The sequence below is a fragment of the Aythya fuligula genome, chromosome 16, assembly GCF_009819795.1.
Source record: "Aythya fuligula isolate bAytFul2 chromosome 16, bAytFul2.pri, whole genome shotgun sequence".
Lineage (NCBI taxonomy): Eukaryota > Metazoa > Chordata > Aves > Anseriformes > Anatidae > Aythya > Aythya fuligula.
The window spans coordinates 6,913,333-6,936,984 of record NC_045574.1 but is presented as its reverse complement, the minus strand read 5'-3'; the positions used below and the strand labels follow the sequence as shown (position 1 = coordinate 6,936,984).

The 23,652-nt window shown below is 43.8% G+C and overlaps 1 protein-coding gene across 2 annotated transcripts in view; it reads left to right on the top strand.

The window, feature by feature from the left end:
* Positions 1-4,132: 4,132 nt before the first annotated feature.
* NDRG3 (NDRG family member 3) overlaps positions 4,133-23,652 on the top strand; it is a 54,182-nt gene continuing 34,662 nt past the window's right edge. For both annotated transcript variants that reach the window (XM_032198247.1, XM_032198245.1), the window contains exon 1: positions 4,133-4,187. The gene's annotated coding sequence lies outside the window, so the exon portion shown is untranslated. The remainder of the gene's footprint in view (positions 4,188-23,652) is intronic.

Here is a 23,652-nt window from a genome sequence, read left to right as displayed (position 1 = left end):
TTCAAATGAGTCTTCTGTGGGAAAAATAATGGAATAGGCTCCTATAACCTTGGACTGCAGCTACATATGCTACGTGCTTCTTTCCGTGCTGTCACAAAACCTATCTGAAGGAAAAATGTTAGATTTTGAACTACCTGCAGAATCAGACCACTCACAGTAGCCTTCTTGTGGAATTAGATTCCTTTAAGGGGAATCTGTTTTGTTAAAGCCATTATCTCTGGCAGACACCCTCTCCTTTGAGAGAAATGATGCAAATATGCAGAGAAGATGCTCTAACTGTGATGAAAAAAATTAGCGTATAGGAAAATCTGACTTGGATTAGGCATAGGAGAGGCTGACAGAGACTGACTAGATTTTAGCTGTTGTTATTTTCTAAATACAAGTTTCTCTGAATTCAAACAAACACTCCAAGCATTTGGTTATACTGGATGTGTACATTGCACAACTGGTAGATGAGGATTACATTGGCTTAAGACAGCATTATCACTTGGTAGGGGACAATTAATTCTTCTAAAATGTTTTAAAATTAATTAATTGAATTAAAATACGATACCATCTCAGGACTGTTTTAGTATTTTGACCTGCACTATATGTTTTGGCAAGAAAAAACATTCTGCCAAAGACTTTTGAAGAATTTAGGCTGACTTGAGAATGTTTGTAGTTACACCGTGCTTGTTCAGAAATAAACAACCACCCAATTTCTCATGATTTGAAGTCAGCTGGCCCGTCCAGGTTTCAACTGAGAGCCCCATCTCCCTCAGTGCCTCAGCCCAGAGCCACGCTGTGCCAGCAGCACAGGGCACCTCTTTGCTGACACTGGACTGAATGATCGCAGTGGCATCAAGGAACCACAACTCCAACTGCCTTCGTGGCCAGATAGCCCCCCACGTCCCATCTCTCACACCTGCAACATGGTTATTACTGCATTCAATCCCCAACAGAACAGTATAAAGTTCTGTAAGCCATTTCCAAAAGGAGTCCTTTTTATTAATGTCTTCTCTGGGAGAAAATATGAACAGTCCCTTCTCTGAGAAATGCAGTAAAAGTGCACAGATCAAACAAAAACACATGGGGAGGAGGTGGTGTTAGCTTAGTTAAAGCAAATTCTGCTGCCTTTTGCAGGGTCCTGGGACGCGTGGACTGCTATGCCACAGCACATGCACAGATGGGGACTGGCCATGTCACAAAGCCTGAAGAAAACTTTCTAGGCTGAAGGGCTATCACAGTGGTTGTACAGCCTTGTGGGGGAAAATTTCCCTCTTTTCTCTGCTCCACAGCCAGACTAGTTTACATAGTACCTAAAAACTTAAGCAGCAGCGCCAACCATTTCCAATTATAGCACCTGCACAGATCTGCGCTTAATCATCTTCCTCCACCTCTTGTCTTGGTAGCCCAGGTAGGCACAAAGATGCTTTTGGGAGCTGGCATTACATTTGGGCCTGTGCAAGAAGTGCACAGCCACCAGGTATGTAACTCTACTTGTTTTTATATGGGAAAAAAAAAAAAAAAAAAAAAAGGTGCCTATATGTAAAAAGAGTGTGAATAAGTTCATTGCTCTACTGAGATAAGGTTGGTGGGCAAAAGTCATATTTATTATTAGACCAAACCTGAAACAGGTGCTTGAGAAGAAAATAGGTAGGGAAACACAATTAATGGGGAATCAAATGCTGAGAAAGACTGATGAATTATTAGCAACATGAAGGATTATTTATTCCATTTCCCAGACAACTCTACGGCAATCAGTCCATGAGGAGCTGCAGGGAGCAGCAAGTCAGCTGCAGACAGAACTAAGGGTTACTTCAGTGCAGGCAGCACTTTACCACTGCAGCAGTCCCACAGGCTCTGAGCACAACGGGCAGAGCCAGGTACTGCTAACAAGTCCCCTGAGAGCCCCCATGAGCCACAGGGGAAAACAGTGAACCAGGCTGAGGGGTTCTCCAGGGACTCCTGTCAGGAACAAAGAGACATGGGTCCAGGAAACAAGCTACAGCACACACAGAAGGTGTCTGTCCCAGAGACAAGCTACCCATCGTGGGTATGAGATATTGGTATAATTCCCTGGCTTGACCTTGCTCAGCTTACCATGCTTAGCTCCTGGCTCCTCCACCCTTCAGGGAGCAGCCAGCCTACCTGAGATATATACATGTTTTGAATCCCAGTATCTTTTTGGCAATTCCCTGAAAGAAAGAGCAGATGTCTGGGCCAAACTGGGAAATGTACGGGAGAGATGATCACCACAGGTGCCTCAATTCCAGTATTTAGCCCTGGCAAAACCAGGCAAAGGTGCACCGTAAACAAAAGGCTGTGCTGGGAGCATCATACTAATCACAGCTGGCAAAATGGAATAGCACTTGTCTCCAGACTTGTGAGTACATAACACTGCCTAACACTGTGGTGCTGAACTGAATCTCCTTTGCAGAAAGTAGACTTGACTTGGCCTCCAATGCAGTGACCTGCAGTAGATTGCTCAGATCTGCAGGCCAGGCCAGGATCCAGACCAAAAGTGGGCTCATTCCATCAACAGAAGCTGGAGAGATAACAAACATATTCCATTCTGCTGCCTACACCCATGACCTGGGAAGCATCATGTAACAAATGGGGCCAAAGGACTAGACTTGTTTGCATGCTTACAGGGATATTAATTACCTAAAATGCAGGGTGGGAAACATTAATGACTGTGACATGTGACATGAGAAATTGCTAGAAATAACTGATAAGTGTGATAAGGTGATAAAGTAACAACAGGTAGTGCTATGAGGTGGCAGGATTTTGCAGGCAGTTCAGGGCAGTGATGTAAGAACTGGCTGAGGCTAAAAGATAACAAGAAAGGGGTACTGGACACTATAATGCTGGGTACAGCTGAGCGCCCCAGTGCCAGGATCACTCACAGCTCTTTCTTCTTCTACTGCGAATATACACAGGAATTACTTACCTGCATACGGTCCCTCCTCTCTGCCTCCCCTCCCCCAAGGGCTATTCAGTAACAGCCTCCACGTAATTAAGAACGGAGCTAGAAGCAGGATGTAGGACCACTGGGTGGCACCAGAAACCAGAACATGGATTAAGTTCGGGCAATACCTAGTTTTCAAATGCTTGGTGCAGGCCCATACTAAGGTTAAGGTGAGAGGAGCTGGGGATGCCTTGCTATCCTGGGATCCAAGTATTTTTACTTTAAGACATTCCCAAAGAGCCAGGAAAGCAGCAATAGTGAAAGCACTCTATGCAGTTGCAAATACCAAGTTTTGTGCAAAACTTGCTCTGGTTTAGTTACATTCATAGCATCTGTGAAAGGAATACGGCACCAGGATTCGTCAGTAGGTACAGGGCTGAGTAACTGTGACCTCAGAGTGGGCTCCCTTGAACATTCACATTTACATGTTGCATGTGTTGGTTTACACTGGGAAGGTGGCACTGTGCTCCCCTGGAATGGTACAACCTACCTTGTACCAAGCGAGACATACTGCAGCTTGTGTCCACTGCTGTGCCCAGGTGCGTGTCTAGCTAGGATTTCAGATGATGAGATCTTCAGTGGTGACTGTGGCAGCGGACTGAGCTGGTGAAGGAAGTTTTCTTGCGTTCTAAGTTTTCAAAATATCACTGTGCAAGACTGAAAGGAATAGAGACGAAGACACCACAAGGAAGAACTGAGCCTGGACTCATAGCTCAGAGGGTGTGGAGAAAGTGTTGCACAAAGAGACGGGCTGATGAGCGTGGCTCAACACCTACAGAAGAGTCCAAGTCCCTTTGTTACAAACACTGTGCAGCAAAATGCGTTTCAGTGAGACGGGAAACAGTCTCGGATGAAGGGCCACAACGACTGTTTTACCTAGGTGTAGCCAACAGGAAAAAGGGTTTGATATTCAAGTCAGCTTGAAAGACGGTGCTTGCCACACCGCCTCCCCATCAAGCATCCAGCCTGAGGAGCCAAGCGGCGCCTTTTACCTGTGTCTGTGCAAACGCAGTCTGCCAACCGCCGCTGCCCACAGCCCCTCAGCCGCGGGCGGGAGGCGGCGCCACACGGGCGGCTCGCGAGATGGCGCTGCCGCCATCTTTGTAGTCCCGAGCCCCGCCATGAGCCGTGCGCGTGTGCAGCCCCGCGGCGCGGCGCGCAGGCGCAAAGCGCCCCCTCCCCCCCCCCCCCCCCCCCATGCCGCGGCGGCCGGAGCTGCTGTGGTGCCGCCGTGCAGGTGAGCGCCGCGGCCGCCCTCGGGCCGGGGCTTCGCCCGCAGCGGAGCGGCGCCGAGCCCTGTGCCGCCGGCACGCGTTGTGGGCGGCTTCTGCGGTGACCGAGCTCCGCGGCACTGAGGCGATGGGTGGCAGGAGGTGGCGGGCGGAGGGCGAGCGGCGGCTGTGCCCGCGGGAGGAGGAGGAGGAGGAGGAGGAGGAGGAGGAAGGGGAAGGGGAAGGGGAAGGGGAAGGGGGGGGGGGGTGTTGAGTGCTGCCTCCCTGTGCCGGGGGCAGCACCGCTCCGTCACGGGGCTGTGAGGGAAATAATCCGGGCTTCGCTGGGGAGGAACCAAACCGGCGGCGAAAGGCTTCTCGTGGGGATGGCGCTGGGCGTTGGAGCGATGCGCGGCGGTGCCCCGGGCTGCCCCTCACCGTGCTCGGCGGCTTTTCTGTGAGAGCGCTCGTGTCTTGAAATTCTGGGGTCTTTGTTTCTTTTGGACAGCAAAAACGTTTTTTTCTTTAATTCGATAGGGTCTTGTCATCGTATGAATAGGGAAGGAATAGGCTGTAAAAGAAATAATCTTTAGCTGAAGTGCGTCATGGCTTCAGGTCAATGTCCGTTTATTTGATGTGTAATGTCATCGTGGGGAGCAATCCCACACGTTGCAGTGAAGCCAGGTACTTCCATCGGCATGGAAATCAGAGCTGCGAGTCCCATGCAGAAGGTGCCTGGGTTACAGAAGAAGCAGTGTCATGGGCGACCTGGAGCAGTGGGGTTTGCCGTCTGACCCCACAGCAGCGCCGGGGAGCGTTGCGGAGTCAGAGCCCGGTGTCTGAGCCAGTTCTTGGTTCGTTCCTCTCAGGTTTGGGGAGCCTGGAAGCAGTGTGGGATGCAGCCATGGCACGGGGCCGTCGCAGTGTGCAGAGCACGGTCACGGTTTGTAGCAGAAGTGGGACAACTTGGTCAGTTTGCTCCAGGGAATAGGAAAGGTCTGTTGAGTTCAGTGAGTTAAATCTGGGAAACCCAGAAGAGGTTTTGTGCTTGGGTGCCGAGATGATGGGTGTACAAGTGGAGGAGAATCAACTTCTCTTCCTTTGCCAGGCACATTCATGACTCTCCTGTGTTCAGATAGGATGATGGAGCTCGTCACTTTGGCTTTGCCTGTCCTTTTCTGTAGGAACAAGAGGGCAACAGTCGTCCAAACCCCTGTCCAACTATGCTTAGCCCTGACATAGAGATCCATGGCAAAAAGTTAATAGGTTACATAAAATCTAAGCTGAGTTTAGTAACAGCTTGGAGCTTTCCTGTCAGATAAGTGAACTGGACTAGGAAGCAGAACTTACCAGATGTGTGTCCCATACTCAAATGGGACTGAACTAGAGGTAGACTGCTGAAGAAATGAGGTAACCTTTAGGGTTCGTTTGGATTATTAGTCATGGGACTGGGATTGTGAAGAGGGCTCAGGACTGAGAATGACTATTCCAATTTTATTTGTTTGGGATCTTGGAACTTAGTTTGTTTCAAAGGAAGTACTAAAACTGGCTGCTGAGGGCAGAAACTTAGTGTGGGCTATAGCTGGCTTTCACTGAGATGCTTGCCTTTGCAAAAGTAGAAGCTGGATTAAATGATAATTAAACAGCTGCTGGAAGCAGCATTGTTGGAAATTTTAATTTTATTCCTGGCTACCCGTTTTATATGTTAGGTAAAAAAAAAATAATTTAAGTTAACAAACATTCTTAATTTGTGTTTACCTAACCTCAGATCACCTTCAGAAATCCTTCAGTGCTTCCGTTTGCAGCTTGTGTTTCACATTGGTCATGCATAACAGGATCTTTAAATTTATTATTACACTTATGTTTTCCATTGAAAAATGTTAGATTTCAGCAGCTTTGTTATGTACAGCATGTTTTGTTCTCTTAAGATATACAATGAAATTATGTGGAAGATGCTACTAAGACAGTTTTCAGTCTTAAACATTACTCTGTTGTGTGCCCAAAGTAAACATTATAGCAAAGGTATAATACATAGGTATGGCATTTTGATGAAGAAGCTTAAAAGACTATTGTCATAATATTGTCTAAGTACACTTAAAAAAAAAAAAAAAAAAAAAGGGAGAAAAATAGCTTTTAAAATTTTGTATTTGGTTTTCATGTATAATGGAACACAGATTTTTGTTTTGAATTATTTAAATGTCACTCTCACAAATAGTAGCTCACCAGGATTGCTACTACTCTCATTTTCTGAAACAGGGAAAGCCATACTCTCAGTGAATTCTATACCTGTAGCTGTAGTCAGTGCTGACACCGTAACCTCCTGTTATTGGGGTTTATCTTGTTCTCATCATCTACCAGATGTATCTTGGATATGAGTAAATATGCTTCCGCTGCTTACAACTCTTAAACCTTGTGTTGGACAGTTGCACAGTGCTGATTAAGGCTACTTGTGTCTCTAATTATTGCAGCCTGATTTAATCCATGATAGAGAACGGAGGAGTATTTTTGCTACTGTTTCTCATTATAATGTTGAAGAAAAATTTTCTGGTGTATGTCAATGCATTTTAGTGGCCTCACTTTTAATATGAATGTAGTTTGGGAGGAATAATGAAACTCTATGTTGTGTTTCCCTGGGAAATCTCAGTATTCTGGCCAGATCAGGTGAATTCTTAAGCAAGGCGGTGGTTACGTGGTCCTGACATGGGAATGGCTGGGTGAGACCCTCTGTTGTGCAAATCAGAGCTGATGAGAGATTTTAATAAGCTCACTTAGCCTTCAGTTTTCTTCTTGTGAATTCTGAATTGTAAATGGTCTTCCTGGATTTTTAGTAATGTGTTTTTATTGATCACTCATCTTATTCTGTCTGTTGATATCCCCTTGGCTTCTGTGACTAATGTGGCACCGTTTAACGTAATGATCAAATTGATGCTGCAGGAAGCATGCAAAGAAATAACTTTGTTTTCATTTGGCTATGCTCCTTACCAGACTTGGATGCATTTCTGTATTTACAACAGGTTATAGTTCACTGAAGGCATGTTCCTTACTTTTCATGTGGTGCAGGTTATAGTTGCAATGTTTCATTTTAAAGAAACCTTTACTATTCAATTGCGTGTAAACCAGACTGTTGATTCTATTCATAATTACCAGTTGGATTAAAAAAATAAGAAATTAGCCTTTTTTTTTTTTTTTTTTTTTTTCCAAAAGAGCTTAATTGTAGCTTTTCTCTGGGTGTTTGAGCAGAGGATATAAGCAATCTGCCTCCTCATTTTCATCTGTGCTTTGGTGTTGAAGCTGCATATTACATCTTAAAGTGATCTATTGACCAGTTGGCAAGGAAAAGGACTTGTCAAATTCTTGCCCTGCCTTGTAGCATCTCCAGCACTTACTGGATGTTGTCCTGAACCTGTTGAGCCCCTGCTCTCCAGAAGATCAACTTTTGCCAGGTAAGCAAGTTGAATGAGTTCATTGGAGGGCTGAGGAATACCAGAGGTGGAATTGATTTTTATGGTATACGAACAGATGCAGAATCATGTGGAAACACCCATTCTGCTATTCATTCCTGACAGTCACTAAAAGGGATACCTAGAAAAGAGCATAAGGTCAGGGCACGTTATATATGCCTTTGTTGGAGCCCTCTTATCTCTTGCCAGCTCTAGGATGTCAATAGGTAGATGTTCTCATTTATTTACGTAACATTTAATGTATTTTTCTTCTGTGAACCTGCCTATATCTGTAGTACATTTAAACTTATAGCATCCCAGGGGAGGCTTTCCAGAGCACAGAATAATGCTGTAGGAGCTAATTACATCAACTTTTTTATTTTGAACCTGACAGCTGCTACCTTCAGTTCATATTTCATGTGAAATTTTGTATTGTTTGAAGCAGTGAACAACTGATCTCTGTTTACCTTCTCCGTGCGGCTGGTGATTTTATAGACTTCTGTCATATGTCACTGCAGCAATCTCTGTTTCCAGGCAGAAGAGCCCTAGCCTAATCAATTATTCCTCATTGTTTATCTTTTCAAACCCTGTTTCCCTTTTAGAAATGTTTTCCATTTCCACTGTGTCCCCTTGAAATGAGGGAACAGGCTGTATCCAGAATTTACAGCACAGGCATACTACAGCTTTATGTGGTAGTTTAATTCCATTTCTTTCCTAATCATTTCCTAATGTTAGCTATATTCTTTTTTAATTGTTGAAAGGGTGTGAGGTGATGGTTTTATCAGTTGGTCATGATTCCAGCAAGACTTTCTGAGTATTAATATTAATATCAGTTTGGAGCACATCACTTTACATGTCAAATTAGGATTTTTTTTTTTCCTGTGTGCTACTTTATTTGCACTGAATTTCATCTGATGTTTTATCTCCCGTTTACTCAGTCTCATAGGGTTTTTCTGCAGTTCTTCATTCAGCACTCATCTCTCCTGTCAGAATAGCCTGTATCCTCAGCAGGCTTTTGCCCCCTTTTCCAGACCATTCATGAATACAGAGTGCAATGCGGAGCACTGCATAAGGCTCCTGGATGTCTCCCTCCTGTGTGAAAATCAACCATTTATCCCTGTGCTGTCATCTGTTTTCCAGCTAGCTATTAGTCCAGGCATGGGCTTTCCCAGTTCTCCTGTAACTGCCGAGCTCTCCGGGTGTGATGGTGTGTTGTGGTCCCATCACTGCTGTGAGCAGACACTGGAGCAGTTGTCCTTGCAGCCCTGCCGGCTCCCTCCAGCTGCTGTGTGAAGATCTGAGCCTGGGAGCAGATCTGGCTGGAAATGAACTCAACAAATTATAAATTAATACTGATTTAGTGTTGACGTCCTGATAGCATACAAATATGCGAATTTAATTAGAAGCAATTCAGTTAGATGAATGCATGTTTCTGAGCTTGCTGCTGCTGATTAAAATTGTGACCCTACAGGCTCAGCTGTAGTCTGGACTGAAGGCAGTATATGTGTCAGTGCACAGATTTGCGCTATTTATTTCAAAATTGGCATGAATTTGATGCTGTAGTTAGATTAGTTTGATTTGGTGTATGAATCACACCTAGGTACTAGTTAGATAGATTTTGTGACTGCTTCTTAGACTTTTCCACTGTGTTGAAGCAGAAAAACAAACTGACCGTGGGTTGATACCTGGAATTTCTTAAAGACAGTGAATGAGGGTATTTTGTGCATTTATGTAAGTCAATAGGGATCTAGTATTATTCTTTATCCTGGATATGGACTTTGTTCTATTTTAAACAATTGCATGGTAAATATTTCAAAAGTATGTAAATGGATATTAACAAAGTTTGCCACAGATGCTCTTGTGTTTTATAAGGTCTAGAATTATTCTGGATTTTAAGTTTCCTAAATACAAACAGTACAGTTCTATAATGAAATTTCTGATCACTAAGTAGGATTTTGAGGTATCTTCTTGAAAATTCACATCCAGGTTCGCTACTTCCCTTGTCATGAACTATGTAATAACAGTGCCCTGCTGAGGGTTTCTGGGGGTTGTCTTTCTGTGTGGAGAACTAAAATTAGGTGTTTCTGTTTTTAAAGGTTTCTTTTGCCTATGATAGACTTGAAATGTCTCGTTGAGCTAGTGAAGGCTGTTTTTCTCAGCTTGTGTAGGTGCTTCTACCTTGGCCTAGGTAAAAAGAAAAAAAAAATGGACTTGTGTAAATACATAGTTATGTGACTTGGCATAGTTATGTGACGGTGCATTTTCTTCCACAAAAAGGAGGGCTCGTGTGTGGATTTGTGTGTTGTTTTCCACGAAGGAACGTGGGGCTCAGGAGCGGCAGGGTCAAAGCCTGCTTTTCTGCGCAGCCCAGTCGGGTGCTGCCTGGTTTGTGTGCCGGGCTGGGTGCTGGGAGCTCCTGCGGGCGTGTGCTCATCTGCTGCTGCGGGGGCCTTTGTCAACCCTTGTGTGCCACCAGCGCTGCTATTTTGCTGATGTAGCTTGCTCCGACTGAGTTTTGTCAAAGCAAAAGTCCTTGTTATGGAGTCTTTGTTCCCTCATTTAGGGTAAGGCTACCATGTACGGTTCTTTGGGTGCTCAGGAAAGCTGGGGATCTTGTTTCTCATTTTATGAAGCCATTGAGGCTTTCCTGCAGCCCGAGGGATGGCAAGGCACGGGACTCGGTGAAAAACCTCCACGTGGATTATGTCAGCCATGGAACAAAATGATAATTTCCTGACATTTCTAAGAGAAATAAGTTGGAAATGCTATTTTAAAAGTGTCAATCAAAGAGCTCCTTTGCCTCGTTCCAAAGCTTTTTGGTCCTTTTTAGGACTAAATGTCAGACCCAGCTGCTGCAGGTACCACTGGCTGTGAGACCCGGGGAGGCTGGGGAAGTGCCTTGGTGTTTGCTGCTGAGCTGTGGGATCACCAGGCCCGTGGGCTTCTGCCTGCCAGCAAGCAGCTTTCAAGTGCTTTAAAGGAAGGTGAAGTATTCTGAAGCGAGTTACACGCTGTAATGCCTACATAAAGCAAATGCTTATAGCTGCTGCTGTGGTGTAGGGAGGAACAAAAGGGTGGCTGCTTTATGGGACCTCACGTGTGCCCGCCTCAGGCTGTGGATGCTGCCTTGTTACAGTGCAGTGTTTGTCATCTCCTAGTGTTTGGTACACCTGCGTACCATGCTTTTGCATTACTAGGCCATATAACTGATGGTTGACTGAGGAGTCAGCGTAATCTAGGACTGCAGCTTTTCAGTTGCTGGCCCATCGTCATGAAGATTTTAATGCAGAAGTCTGAGTGGCAAAAATGGCCTGGAGTGTTCAAGCAGGGTGAATACGAAAGCACAGGGGACACAGTAGATTTGTCTGTGCAAATGAGTTAGTGAAGAAGTTCAGATCACCTCTTCTTCCAAGAAGTTAAAGCGTGTTGTTTTTTTGGACAGCAAAGTTGTGTTTTCATGTGTTTTTAGTGCAATATTTAAAAAAGAAAATAAAGTTGGTAGGCTTCCACCTCTGAGGGGAGAGAGGTGTGGTGAGTGTGCTGCAGCGACTTGAGCCCACCTCAGCCTGGGAGCTTTCAGCACAGGGCATCTTGTCAGGAGTGAAGGTTTAAGAAAAGTCTTTTGACCACACAGAGCAGAAACGCTGCACCCACTGAGCAGAACTCGAGTACTTGTCACTTTTTGGACACTTAATTTGTGCACTTGTGACTGGTTTTAAATGGTCTGGGGGCTTGTGGCTGTTCTGTTCCTGGACTTGGCCATGGGGCTGACCATGCAAAGCAGGTGCTGGTGCAAAGTAACTGTGATTCCAGGGGATCACAAAGTTTAGGAAAACTTTTCCTAAAATGCCACAAACAACACAAAGTCTAAGTCCTGCTTCCAGTCATGATGGCGCTTTTGTCATTGTCTCTTGCTCACCAAAGCGGCCTCTGATCTTTTCAGCAGAATTGCAAATCCTAGAATACATTAACCATTGGTACTTCTGGTTTATGCATTCAGAAGGGTTACTTATGTTCAACTTCTGGGTGTGATACTTGCAGATGCAGAACACTCTTTAAAAAAGCGTTCTTTGCAGTCTTTTTATTTTTGTTTCCTGTTCATGCATCTCAAATAGGAATTACTGTGTTCTGTGTGATGTGCATTCTTGTGCTGTCTTCACAAAATCTTTGCAAATACAGAGGAATGTCAGCTGTGATTCCCAAGCCGTAGGTATCCTGACTGACAGTCACTTGTTGCTGAGGATTACTGATTTCCGAACAGCTCCTGTACCCATGTATCAAAGCAGCCCTTCAAAATCTGGGAAGCAGCCGCCTCAGAGCCATTGTGGTCTGGCCACGTGCGTGCTACAGAAGCCTCCCTAGCGTAATGGTACAGTCAGGCCACCAGGCCCTTCTGACAGCAATTTGGTTTGTGCTGTGAGAAATTGCTTTTATTGTTATGCCTGGTAGTAATTGTCAAAACTAAGTGTTTTCAAGTGTAATTCTAGGCCACTGTAATTATGCCGCCACTCTCACCAGTATAAAAGTGTCTTCAAAATAATTTGCAAAGCTCACCAGTTGGTTATGCAGGAGGGGTGTCTTTTGCCTGTTCCATGTGAACACCTTCCATTTTTGGCAGTGTTAGTAGGTGTTAGAAAATGATATTTCCTGGCTAATAGCAGCTTTTCTTGGCAGTGCAGTGACCCCTAAAGGCTTCTTAGAAGTCTGTAATCCTGCTTTTTTATTAACAGTGACATATCGTGGGGAGCAGAATTCCTGGAGGACAGTCAAATCCTGTGGATAGCCAAGAACAGGTCTGGGTGTCTGTCCCTGACTTGCAAAAGCAGAGAGGAAGATACCTTGGGAGGGGGCAGGGACTGCAGGTTGCTGTCTGCTCGCCTTGCCTGGGGCTGAGCTGCAGCCGCCTGTACGGCCCTGCTGCCAGCAGCAGCACTGCCCTTGTCTGTCCTGTGGAGCTGTTGCGGTCTGAAAAAACCCTAGCGCTTTTTTTTTTTTTTTTCCCTCATTTAAAAAGATGTTTTATTCAGGTTTCAAAACAAGCCCAATAAAGCTTCAAAATGCCAGCTTTTAAAATTGCTTTGCATGGGATTTCTCGGATGGAGGAGGAATTCACTGAGCATTAGCTTTTTTTGTCAGTGATAGGATAGCATAGGTTTTCCTTTGTCCTTTCACAAGATAACTCTTTTTTCTATTAAGTTAAACTGCTTTGTACTTCTTTAATAAAGGCAGCATTTTCTTATAAATGAAAACATGAAATCAGCTAGAGAAGTTTAAACTATCTTAAAACAAGGAAAAGAAAAAAAAAATAAAAAGAAAAGAAAAAATAAGAATTGAATATGCTTCATTGTGTGGTATTACACCCTTTGAAGAAATTCATAGTAAAAATGGATATGAATTTATGACTTCACATAAAGGTAGGATAACTGCTGTCAGTATTTCATTTTCATAAAATGAGTACTGTTCAGGCAAAAGTGTTACTTAGTCTTTATGCAGGTCTCCAAAGCATGTAAATGTTTTCACTTTCTCTTCTTCTCTGATTATTTGGTTGGTGGTAGATGCTGGGGGAAGATGGTGGGAAAAGACTAAAATGGCTTGAAACAATATGCACCATAAAGATAATTCAGGATTGGAGCATTAATTATCTGAACAGAAATGTCGTAGTGCGGGTGTCTTGCTTTTCTTAGTTTGATTTCTTTGATGTGCTACATTAACATTTTCTCAGATCTCTAGCCTTCAAACGTCATTCTAGTCTGTGGATTGATTGTAAACATGGCACTTGCGGTGCTATTTTTGTCGTTATCTCCACGTTAAAATGAACTGCTTATGTAGAAACCATCATCAGTCATCTCGTTGGCCTAAAAATGATTTTAAGGGAATATAGTCTTAATATTGCCAAAGTTATCAATGAGGAAGGACTTTCAGAACTGAAGTTACAATCTTGAAACACTGCCTTTAGTGAAATCTGAAGTATTTTTGTCTTATCGTACACAAAATCACGGAATGGGGGAGGTTGGAAGGGCCCTCCAGAGACCATCTGCTCCAACCCCCCTGCTGTAGCAGGGTCACCCACAGCATGTTGCACAGGATCGCAGCCAGGCAGGTTTTGAGTATCTCCAAAGAAGGAGACTCCACAACTTCTCTTCAAGGCAGCCCGTTCCAGTGCTCAAATTTTGTTCTGCATTTTTAGAAGAACCCCAAGGTCTTCCCAGCAGTGGTGATTCCAAATCACTTTTCCTAGACTGGGGCCATGGCTTTCAAGACTGACACTTGCCTTTCAGTAAACCAAGGGAGTTGTTTTGCAGTGCCTGTGTCCTTCAGCGTGGTTCCAGCATCTATGGAAGTAAGCACATGGGGAAGAGAAACGTACAAGTGGAGGTTGGGTTGGGAGCTCTGGTGTGCGGCTGAGCTCCCGAGGCACAGCAGTCGGAGGATGGGGATCTGTCTGTTACCTGCAAATTGGCCAAACAGTCAAAGATGGTGGGGATTTCTGTGCTGTGAGTAGATGGTTCACTCCTATTCACAGGCATGCTTCTCTACTCATCGTTTGTAGGGGTTGAGCTGTCGTCTCTCCAGAAGGACAGCCTGTACCTTTTCACAAGCAGGATTTAGTGATTGCCATCATTACACGGGTAAGGGTCTGGTTAGGCAGCGCTGTGCTTCCTCTCTCTGTGCCAAGAGGAAGAACAATGAGTTCTGTTACTGGTGACTCGGTAATAAAAGGTCTTTCCGCATTTCTCCCTTGATTACAGCTTCACTTAAAGGAAAAACAAAGCACGTATAACAGGTGAATATTTAACAGGAGTAGGGCTGCCAGTGTATCAGATTACAATGGAAAGTGCTGGTCGTTTCCTTAAGCTAAAGTTATTCAGTGCAGACCCAAGATCCCAGGAGAAATGGCACCTTTCAGTGCCAGCGTGGCTTGGGAGAGGAATGATGCTAACTCTTAACCCTGTTCTGGGCAGGAGGACAGCTGCAGTACTGAAACTGATCTCTGTGCCTATCTTTTACCTGAAGCTCTTAAACAAGTCTAGCAGCTTATCTGCTGTTGTGGATGGACACTTTTCTCTTGGCTTGCAGCTGCTGGGTTTTGCTTCTGTTCCTGCTTGCGTTCCTGTGCTGCTGATGCAGGAAAGAGATATTGGGAAAGTATTAACATGTATTTGGATTTGTAAGGTTTGGATAGTTGCTGCAAGCGAAAAGCCAGTACTGGAGACATGCTTCCCAGACTGGACTATAGGAATCTTTGTTTTAACTTGTTCTGTAGGAGTCCCCAAATACTTGCACTGACTTGCAGATGTTTCTCAGAGCAGCTGCTGCTGCAGTAATATTTGTGTGCCTGTAATGCTCAATTTGGTTTTAAAATTGTGTAGTTGCAGTTTTCTTCTGTGTTTTTGTATCATGCTGAGTTGGTTCTTGCTACCAATGTGCAGTGAGCTCACGCCTAGTATAGCTCATGGAGAAATGCAGAAAATGCATATGAAAGGACTAATTAAAAAAAAAAAAAAGCTCAGCTTGAGGTTGAGGGAGAAGAATATGAGCTGCTTTGAATAAAAATGTTTCATTAAAAATTGTTCCAACAATTCCCCCCAAAAAATCCCAATTCAGGGGATTTTTCCAAAAATTTACCCTAGCAAAGTCAACAGTTTTCAGAGGAAATTTTTTTTTCAGCTGTCTGTGCTAAGGAAATGGGAAAGTGGAGGAAAGCAAGGCATTACAGAGAAGGTTGCCTGCGCATTTGATTTTTAAAGGTTTGTGAAAGTACTGAGGCATGTTTCCTTAGAGAAACTGATACATCTCTAGAAGCATGAAAAATGTTCCTATAGTGCGCTAAAATTTTGGACATGATCTACACTGGACTTCATTATCAGCATAATTATTCTGGCAGGTTGTTTCAGTGTAGAGTGTAAGAGAAATAAAGACGGAACAAAGGCATGGAATAAGAGGAAATAAGAGGAGACATTAAGTAGTTTAGGACTTCACACCTTGGAAGGGAGCCACTGGGAGGACAAAGGAAAGTAACGAAGTTTTATAAAAGCATGAATGGCATAGAAGGTGAGTAAAGAACAACCAGCATTTCTGAGACTGTTGGGATATGCAATAAAACTTTATCTATAAATTGGACAGAAGGAAGATTTATTTTAAACAGTGTTTTCACAGTGTTACCCATTACCACAGGCAATGAAGAGGCCAAAGGCACAGAGAAGTGAAATCTGGGAAAATAAATGGGAGAGAGGTAACAGAAATGACGGTGTTTGTTGATTAAAAAGTAAATTATTTATGACAACAAACATGAGCTACCTGTGAAGAGAAGTGGACAAATCCTATGGGACTGAGTAATAAAACAGGATTTTAAAATCAATGTAGTGAAGGACCTGAAGAAGAGCCCCCTCCTTCGTGTATATGGTGATGAGCTCTGAGTTGACTTTCCAGGCATAGATGAAACTTGAGGGTTATAATAGGCAGTTCAATGAGAATGTTGGTTCAGTGGCTGGAAAAGCAAATTGAAGGTTATGTTCTCAAAGAAAAATAAGTGATCAAAGGAGGACACATACTGCTGTACAAACCTGCAGTGCACCCGTGTGGTGGTTGCTGCGTCAGCACTGGACTCATTGCGCCTAAAGAGCCACAGACGCTGGGAGGAGCGCTGAAAAGGTTGGCCAGAGCAATGACAGATGTGAAATGGGCTCTGGGTAGAGAATGATCGCAGAATCACAGAATTGTAGGAGTTGGAAGGGACCTCCAGAGATCATCAGGTCCAACCCCCCTGCCAAAGCAGGTTCCCTAGAGCAGGCTGCCCTGCTCTTTTGCTCTTTCCAGGAGATCCCTGTCTTTTTTTATACCAATAAATCGATGATAAATAGATACAAACTCTTCAGTCTTAAAAAGATCTCTTTGAAGGGATTGTAATGGAAACATATAAAGTCTTAGTAGGCAGGAGTGAATGTGAACCAATTATTCACTGTCTCTTCCAATTAAAAGACCAAGACCATCACATGAAAATAGTGGTAACAGGCTCAAAACAAAGTCAGATTCTCATGAAGTGGGAGCAGGACCTCCTCCTTTCTCGTTGGCATTGAGATTTTAATCTCTTGGCGCAGTTCCCTGGATTTCGGCTCATTTATTCAGCAGTTAACGCTTCATCAGATCGCTGTTTACAGTGCTTTTAAAGCTGAGCTCTAGAGCTCTTTTTGTAAGAGAAATCCTCTTTAATGTTGGAGCACAGCTATAAAGCCTGGCTGAAACAGCCCCTTGGATCTTTTCTTCACCGGGCAAAAACAATGCAACTTCTTAACAAGCTGTTTTGGTGCAAATACCCAGTAAAGTCAAATACAGCCCTTACAGATTACAATATATAGCCTTGCCTGGTGGCCAGTGTTTTGGGGTTGTTACTGGAATATTAAATATCTACAGTATCAAGAGCTAAGGCGTCATCTTCATCTGCCATAGTCAGTAGGGATGGTGGCGTACGCTTACAGCTGCAGCAGGTAGTCCAGCTTCACCTGCTGCAGAAGCAGTACAAGAGTAAAGCACCATCCAATGACACCAGTGTTATTGTGGGTTTGGTCTGGGGGATTTAGAAAAGGAGTCAGTGAGGGAGAAGGTTTTGGCTTCATGGAAACTCTTCCTGAGTGGGAAGACTGATGTGTCTGTCCTTCGTTCTGCTTTTGCTGTGAGGTGTCTGTAAGACATCAGCCATTTCAACCAGGACACACTTCTGCTGTTCAAGTGCTGTTTGTTTGTGGTTTGTTACCTGTGTGGTTTGTGTTCATGCATTCACTGACAAAATTAATTTCTTGCCATTGTATGCTGATTCAGTGTACCTTACTTCACTTAATTGTAAAGAGGGAGATCAGTGTACACATAAATTCAGACAGGTGAGTTGTGCTTTGGGACTTGTTTAATTTTAACATCTCCTCCTGATCTGGAGAAGGGCTTACAGTCTCAAAAGCTTGTGACCCTCCTCCCGCAGTTAGTTGAATAAAAGATATTACCTCAATCTGCAAATTTTACTGAAAGATATTCTGAGGTTGAAAGAAGTGGGGGTAACGAGGTCTGGTGGTGGTTTCTAGCTAACCCACGCTGTGCTAGGGTTGCCACATTTGCTGAGCTGTGGTGTGAATTTGTGGCCTCGGGGCCCTCGTTCCCTGGGAGAGGCCAACGCTCTAAGGCTGAATCAGGCTCCTGGGTTGGTGAGGGGATGTTGTGTAAGAAGGTGGGTTATCACTTCACTTTTTAAGTATTGCACATGATCCAGAGTAATTGCATTACAGAAGCTTATCTGATAACTGTGTCATGCTCTGTGTGTGTGCTCTGAGACCGCTCCAGCAGTCAGCGAAAACTCCTTGGCTTAAATTACTGGGAAGGAGGCTCAGAAAATAATCTACACTTTGGTTCCATGATGTTTGCTGAAACTAATATGATATACCCGATTGGCTTTGGCATCTGTTAATGACACAATACACCTGACTAATTACATCTTACAGTATGGCAGTACCTTTCTTTAGAACATTTTAAATCTCTTTTCAGTGTTTCTTTAGAACTCATGGCTGTGACTTTGCATCACTGGATGTAGTAAATATTTCTGCCACTTTCCAGAAGCATAAGGTACGAAGCCTGTCATGGGTGATGGTTGGTAACAGTGGATTAAAAGACATCCAGCAGTAACTAGGGCTCTGCTTTTATTTCTGAGATACCTATCAGCAGTGTTTTCAATGTAACTTCTGCCTAAAAGTTAACATGGGAGAAACGTGCATGTAATGTTACACTAAAGTAATATTAAAAGATGGTAGGTATCTGATAATTTCTCTCCAGATGAGTATTGATCAGCCTGCCTTTAGAGGAGGTGTTGTGAAATGGCTTTTGTAGGGCAGGGTTTGTGCTGTAATGCATGCTGCTCTGCCAGGGGATTTGCACTAGGAAAATCCTTCTCTGGCCAACATGCAGACCTCTGGAAAGTGGTGGCTGATCAAGGCTGTGGGTCGGAGGAGATTAGTTGTCCACATGCATTATGTTGCACTGAAAACTGGATGTGGATTTTGTGGTGTTGGGATAAAAGAGTATTTTGGTATTTAAGAGGTAAAGAGGCGCATGATTTTTGTGACTTTCAGGGAGAAAGGCACCACAGAGGTTTCATGGGGAAGCCTTCCTTACCTGTTTTTCAGCAGCACAAAGCGTGATAATATCCTCTATGTTCAGAAAGAACAGCAGAACTTTAGTGCATTGGGGAAGAAGCTTCAAGGGGATCTCAAAGAGACTAAGGCTTGTCTGAAATACGCTTTGATGTACAAGCAAAGCAGAAATATCACTTGGTGCTGTTCTTTTGCTCTTTGCTAGGCATTTGCTCTTAGGCTGTATCAGAGACCAGATCTTGCACTACACAGCCCCAGTGCAGCTCTTTGTGTTGTTACTCTGGAAACTGTTCAATATTGTTCAGAAAGGGGGGAAGTTCAATTTAATACTGAACCTGTTATTTTGACATACTAACATCTGCCTGAAAAATCTACCAGGAGATGAATTTCTGTTACGCCTAGGCTTTTAGCTGAAATTACCTGACTTGGTTACTTATTGAACAGTTTTAGAAAGGGAAATGTTAAATATTGCGGATGTCTGGCTGTAACAGGCACTGTTTTGCATTTTTGTTTTTATTCTGGCCTATGGTGTTTTCAGGTCAAAAATCTCATTGATTGCGTACATTCATTCTGCTACATGAAAAGGTAGAAGAGAAGATGAACCAGGCTCTTCTCAGGTTTGCAGCGATGGGACAAGAGGCACCAGTTGCATCCTTACACTTTTACAAATCAGTAAAACCCTGAACAATCTAATCCAGCTTTGAAATTACTCCTGCCTGAAGTAGGAGGCTGTGCTGGATCACCCCCAGCCATCCCTTCCAGCCCAAATGACTCTGCAATATTTAATTTTGTCAGCTTTATCTTTCACCGGCTGCGAGGTGCATTACATCCTTCTCATCTCATGCTGGTCTGTAGGGAATGAATCTGTGGTAACTGAGGCTTTCTAAAAATGGAGGGGTTACACATGAAACCCATCTAGTGACCCAGCTTCTTTCAGAACCAGCATACTGAAACTAAATCACTTGTCTTGACATCTTCAGCTACTTCTGAAAGAAGTACAAGTCTTTATGCATTTTAACCTCTTTGGGGCTTTGTTTACAGTAATGGGATGTTTACAGTAATGGGAGTATCCATGGTATCATGGATTTCCAGTCTAAATGCCACGATTCTTGGTGGTTTTGAGGGTGTATTGTATAATGCAGTATTAAAAAAAAAAAAAAAAGTCTTCAAGGAATATTTTTTAAGTAACGCACTATAAGCTAGTAAGCTGTGTGGTATGAAGGTCTCAAGTACTATTGCTTGTGAATGTCTTTCTTGGATCCCAGGTATACAAGGCTGAATTCAGCTTAATAGAAATCACCTTAGCTTACTTTATTATACATATACATATATATTGTATTAATTACCCCCAAAGCCTTGAATATTTGGGCTGTCAGTAGTTCTTCTGAATTGGGGGTTCTCATTCCCACCGTTGAGCTGGCCCCATTGCACATGTAGTCACAGAAAGCAAGTGTACTGTTGGAAAAAAAAACTACAAAGTTTTACAAATGCAGCAAGAGTAAAAAAAATGTGGTTTTAAATGTGGTTTTAAATTTAAAACTCTGAGTTCTACTTGTCAGATTTTTTTTTTTTTTTGGTAGGTCCCAGTGAGATCTGCGGAGGCAGCATCTCAGTGCCTGGCCAACATACCTTGTGGGGGTTGACAGCCATGAGCTCGCAGAGCTGGCAGGATTTTCCCCAAAAGTGCTCGGTGTTTTCCATCGTACATCTGCATTGTATTCCTGCAGGCCTTTACAAGCTGCCTCCAAAGCTCCTAAGGAAAGATGTTCACTATGCCTAGAAGAAGGATGTTCTTACATGGCTGCATCCCATCTCTCTCTCAGCCCTCTCCAAAACAAGACAATATTACCTGTTTTATCAAAGGGTTTCCATCCATGTTAGGAATTTATAACATGAATGCCCATGCTGATATGTACCAGATGTTACTGCATAGGCCTGGTTACTTGTGTTAAGGGAGAACCGCAAAGGCTGTAGCACTTGAACTACTTTACTTGTATATTTGACTACTCAGTACGTTGTACATGCTCCTCAACTTAGACTGCAGGCTTTGGTGCTGTCTTCAGAGCTCATTACACATCACTGTGAAAGATTTTCTGTGCAACTGTCAAAGCAGACTTACATGGCATACACGCTTTTCTAGTCTGCACACCTTTGAGGCTTTCTTTAGTTCCTCCCAGCATGTTAATAATCTTTTTCTTTTCAAGTTTCTCTTCCATTATTAAAAATGCATTTTCATAACTCAGGTTAAATCAGACCAAAAGGGCGATTAAGGCTGCTGTTTGATGACAGGACTTGAGCTTTATGAACACTTTTCCAGGGGGATGGATCATAGCTGTTGCTGCATTCCCTTTGCTCTCGCCATGTACCTTCAGTGGTGCAGCCTATTCAGAGGCCATAAAGTGAAAGTTGAGTTCCCTGCAGCAAGGCAACTCAGATTAGCAAACGGAGTTCTGTCTTATATTCTATATGCACTTTATCTTGATTAATGTGACGTCTGGAAGCTAAGTGCAGGCCCCTCTGGAACAGCGGTCGTGCTCTTTCCCTTCCCCGTGTATCAGCTGGCAGCACCATGAACCTTATCGGCTCCGTGACTGAACCAAGAACTAGCCCTGCCAACAAATGCAGTTTCTTACAGTCGGATCTCAAACAAAGTCTTTATGCTGGACAGATTTAGAAAAAAGGTAGTACGCAATGAGCTGGAGGAGCATTTTCCTCAGTCAGTTCACTGATCCAAGTGCAAACTACCACGAAGCAATGTTGCCTAGAGAGCAGCCAGCTCTGACTTGCCACATTGCTGCCTGGCCATCGGCCTGGTGCAGGGGAAGAGGAAGGAATTCCTGCCTGGTGTAGGGAGGGAGGGCAGGAGTATCCCTTTTGGCAGCAGCTCTCAAATGCATTAAATGAATAATGAAAAAAGAATAATGAAATCGCATCCTGAATTGATTCTGAGTTGCCCCATATCCATTACTGGCTTTAACTGTGTTAATTTGAGTTGTCTTTCCTGTGTTGGCCAGCTGCCTGAGAAGGAGCTGGACTTTAAAATTCATTCTGAAACACTGAGGAGTGTCTTCTGCTTGGAAAATAATTCAGAGACTGGCAATGATGGAGGGGGTAGCATGACCGCAGTAGTGACAGTGTTGAAGGAATGCCACGGATGGTGGAGAAGAGATTGTCCATCAGGTGGTGCAGGCTGGGCAGTAAGCCGAGCTGAAGAGCTTGTTCAGGGGAGCTCCAAGTAGCAGTGCTATATGGGGAAAGGGAAAGAAGCATTTAATTCATACAAGGTAGGAGGGAGAGAAGCATAGAATAAAAATCTAGATTTAGCAATTTATTCTTCATATGAAGTGTACATGCTCTGAAAATTTGCATCAATCCTATGAATGCCACTTTTGCAAAAGGACTGCAATCAGAGCATGTTAGAATAATGAAACTGCAACCTGAGAATTAAATCTGACTTCCATGTGCATCTGTGTTCTTATATTCAGTAGGCACGATTATTTAGTGTATGATTTTCTGATGGCCAACTTCCACTGATTCCAGTTTGAATGAAGTAAGACAAAAAGCTGGAGGACAAATATGTCCTTAACCGCAGAACGGGTGAAAATGTCTCTGTGCTTTAGTTTGAGTTCTGTAAACTGCTGGATAACGTGGGGATTGTGTTACAGAGTGGTTCCACTGAAGGAAAAAAGGGATGTGGAAAAATCATACAGTTGAGATTTGCAGTTTCCTGCTGTCTCAAGATCACTGCAACATGAGATCTTACCTGCACAAGACGTATCTGTGGGTAGCAATAGCTTCTGCTTATTTCATCTCTGATGAGAGGAACAGCTTATAAAGGGAAATGCCGCAAAGCTTTTGAGAGATATACCATGAGCAGAAAAGGCTCATCTGGAGTCAGTAATCTGCATCATTTTCACAGCAGTAATCTGGCATTCCAGTTCATTCCCTGTGTGTCTGCACTTTACAGCTTTTGGGACTGTACTGTGTAGGGGAGCTCAGTGTAGTTTCAGCAGCTTTATCGGCACTGGTCCAGGTAACCCAAAGCAGTTTGAGGACTTTTTCTTGCATTTTTGCTTAATCAGCCCTATTCAATGCCTACAAATTCCAGTGGTGACTAAGGATGATGTTTGCTAGCTGAGCTTAGATATGCACGTGGCAGTGTGACACTCCTTGTAGTTAGAAATTGGATGCTTTTTCCAAAATTAATGTGCAGGAGCTGGCACGGTGATGCTGAAACAGAACATGATTTCTCTCCACAGGCTCACAGTTTGGCTTGGAGGTGGAGCACCGTGTGGTGCATTCCCAAAAATACATGAGCTGAAACAGAAAGTGAGCAACCTAGGAAAATATTTTGAAAGTGAATTTGGCCCCCTTGCCTGTTTTGCTGAAAGTTTACCATGTCAGCCAGCATTTCGGTACAGAGAATGAACGGAGCGGCCTGTGCAGGTGGTTAGGAAGCACACTGCTGTTGTGAGGCTTATAAAGGACTGACGAGAAACATAACAGGACCACTCAAAGGCCTCAGAGGCCCTCAGTGAAACCTACATTACTTAGGATCAGTATGCCAAGACAGGTCTGCCTGCCCAAGCTGAGAAGCCTTGCCATACAGCTTGTCTTCCAGGGCGTACACGACAGAGAGAGGCGTGGGCAGGAGTCACCTCACCAGAGAAAGGAACAAAATGTAGTAAAAAGCTGTGCAACACACACAGCTAAATAAATAGCTGAGCTGTGAACATGAGGAACACGAGTGGTTTACCTTAGTTCAGGCACTGGCTGCAAGTTGGGGTTTGCTCTAGTCTTCCTCTGCGCCCTCAGGAGCAGTGTTCCTGCCTTCTGTCTTGTAAGGAGTGGGTGGCTGTGTCAGAGCGCCGTTCTTGGAAACCTGATCCAGTTCATCGTGACTGTAAGTGTAGTCAGTCCCT